Source organism: Octopus sinensis, linkage group LG25, assembly GCF_006345805.1.
Source record: "Octopus sinensis linkage group LG25, ASM634580v1, whole genome shotgun sequence".
Lineage (NCBI taxonomy): Eukaryota > Metazoa > Mollusca > Cephalopoda > Octopoda > Octopodidae > Octopus > Octopus sinensis.
Genome location: NC_043021.1, coordinates 19954285 through 19957234, shown reverse-complemented (window position 1 = coordinate 19957234; position 2950 = coordinate 19954285). Strand labels below are relative to the sequence as shown.

Sequence of the window (2950 nt, the reverse complement as noted above, 5' to 3'; positions counted from 1 at the left end):
AATGTCAATGTAAAAGGGGAAAACAGATTGGGTTTGTCCATGGATAGAAAAGCCTACGGAAAAGACCACGGGAACCTTGGGCAATAGTGTCATGCAAAGATAGATAGATGCCACATACATGTACATGCATGTGTGTGTGTAAACAGACACACATTATGATGGTGTATGTGGAAACATTTCTTCTGACTTGAGTTTCTGAGCTCCAATGCTGCTGGTGTTGACTTTGCCTTTCATCCTTTAACCCTTTTGTTACTGTATTTATTTTGAGATGCTTGGTATTTCTTGCAATTACTTTTAAATATAACAAAGAATTAAGTAAAATAACTTAGTTATCATTAAGCTAGTGTTAGGAACATAAATTGTGACTAAGGTTTGGTGAAAGATTTTAATTCAAAACTTATGAAAACAAGACATTTGTACTACAGAGCCAGTTTCAGCTGGGTTGATAATGAAAGGGTGAAGAATTGTTTCTCTATTATATATTTTAACCCTTTTGTTACCATATTTCTGTTGAGATGCTCTGTATTTCTTCCAATTACTTTAAATATAACAAAGAATTTAGAAAAATAATTTAGTTATCTTTCAGCTAGTGTTAGGAACATAAATTGTGACGAAAGTTTGGTGGAAGATTTTAATTCAAACTTATGAAAACAAAGCATTTGTACTACAGAGCCAGAGCCGGTTTCAGCCAGGTTGGTAACGAAAGGGTTAAGGAACGATAAAATATGTACCAGTTGGGCACTGGGGTTAAAATTTTAGGCCTTGTACCCATGGCAGAGAGAAGGGAAAAAATTATATTTATGCATAAAGAGAGAAAATAAAAAGCTTCTGATAATGCAGAAAGTTTTACAAAACCTTTATATTTCTGGTGCAAAGGCCTTTCTTCAAAAGAAAAACAGTCTAGGAAATGTCGTTAACGAAACTTGCATAACTGGACATTTCCCAGGTGTTTTTTTCTTCTGAAGATGGACCTTTGCAGTTATGCAGGTTTTGTTAACAACATTTACCAGACTGTTTTTCTCCTGAAGAAGGGCCTTTGTGCCTAAAATATAAAGGTTTTATAAAACTTTCTGCATTGTCAGAAGTTTTCTATCTTCTCTCTTTTTACCGTTTCTCCATATCAAAATGCTTCAAACAAACTACAACACTCTTATATTTATGTATGTATGTGTGTGTGGATTATAAATATTGTTTAGTATAAAAGTGTTGAATAAGACTAGGTAACAATTTAATTAGAACTTAGTATGATATTACAATTCAAAAATTGCTGGTTAGAAAGTAATTTTATTCATCACCCATGGATTCGCAATAGCCATAGATTACAAATCCATAGAGTGTGTATATAATATTCATGTCATACACAGATGCCTGTTTTAGATATTACATACAAAAGTGAAGACATGTTGCTTAGTAGTTAGGGTATTTGGTTAACAATCATAAGGCCGTGAGTTCAATTCCCAGCGGCTTGTGTCCTTGATCAAAGGCACTTTATTTCACATTGCTCCAGTCCACTCAGCTGGCAAAAACGAGTCATACCAGTAATTCAAATGGCCAGCCTTGGCACATTCTGTGTCCTGCTGAATCTCCATGAGAGTTACATTAAGGGCACACGTGTCTGTGGAGTGCTCAGCCACTTGCACATTAATTTCAAATCAACTGGAACACTCATAACTGCCGGAGTGCCAAGTTACAAACAAAAACATTATGACTATGTATACACACACACACACATGCATTGACACTTTTATTAGTACTGTGTGCATGTGTAATAACTAGAATATCAGCTGACCAAAAACTTCATAAAGTTCCTGGAACCCAGCTTTATCCCTTTTATTTATCGGGTAGATTAACTGTAATCTCTGCAGGAGCACACAAAACCACTTACTGTATTTTCTAGCATATAAGTTGACATATATTGTGTAAACTTAGGCAGCGAGCTGGCAGAATCGTTAGCATGCTGGGCGAAAGGCTTAGCGGTATTTCATCTGCCGTTACGTTCTGAGTTCCAATTCCACCAAGGTCGACTTTGCCTTCCATCCTTTAGGGGTCGATAAATTAAGTACCAGTTACACACTGGGGTAACCACTTACTGTATTTTCTAGCATATAAGTTGACATATATTGTGTAAACTTAGGCAGCGAGCTGGCAGAATCGTTAGCATGCCGGGTGAAAGGCTTAGCGGTATTTCATCTGCCGTTACGTTCTGAGTTCAAATACCGCCGAGGTCGACTTTGCCTTTCATACTTTCAGGGTCGATAAATTAAGTAGCAGCTACGCACTGGGGTCAATGTAATCGACTTAATTCGTTTGTCTGTCCTTGTTTGGCCCCTTGTAGGTAATAAAGAAACATATATTGTGTAAACATAGTATAACCATTCAAACATCATCTCTATCTTTCCGAACCCTACTGCATTTCACATGGAATTTTTGGTCTTCCAAAGTCATCTTAGTATATTGGTTGACCTACCACTTTTGGCTATAAATTTTGGTCTGAAAATTTCGACTTTTACACTGAAAAACACGGTAAGTCTCACCCAGCAGTATATATATATTCACAGATTCAACTATCTGTTCACACACTTGTACACACACCCGTGTATATATACTGACACACATGCACACCCACACACCTTTGCATGTCAAATACATGATGTCACAACACAACTAAGCTATGCACATTTGACTATGCAGTTTATTCGCATCACTTGTTTCTACCTCACAACGAGGAAGCCACTAGTCTCTCTATTGGTTTGCCTGGCCTACGAGAAATAGCTACCAAATCTCCCTCAATACCCTGTTGTGGAGAGAAAAGGAAATTACACATTAGTTAATGTTAGTTTCACACACAACCTAAAATAGATGGTATGGCCATGGTTGGAAAGCCACCGATGTAGGCTTGGATTAAACAACTGCAATTACTTTTAGCCTCTAGTCTCTCTCAACTGGTTTG

At 37.1% G+C, this 2950-nt stretch overlaps 1 long non-coding RNA gene across 1 annotated transcript; it reads right to left on the bottom strand.

The window, feature by feature from the left end:
- Positions 1-1733: 1733 nt before the first annotated feature.
- Positions 1734-2607, bottom strand: LOC118767953. The gene is made up of 2 exons (XR_005003869.1): positions 2374-2607; positions 1734-1924 (listed from the first exon to the last, which is right to left on the bottom strand). It is a non-coding gene; the product is annotated as an uncharacterized LOC118767953 (long non-coding RNA).
- Positions 2608-2950: the final 343 nt, after the last annotated feature.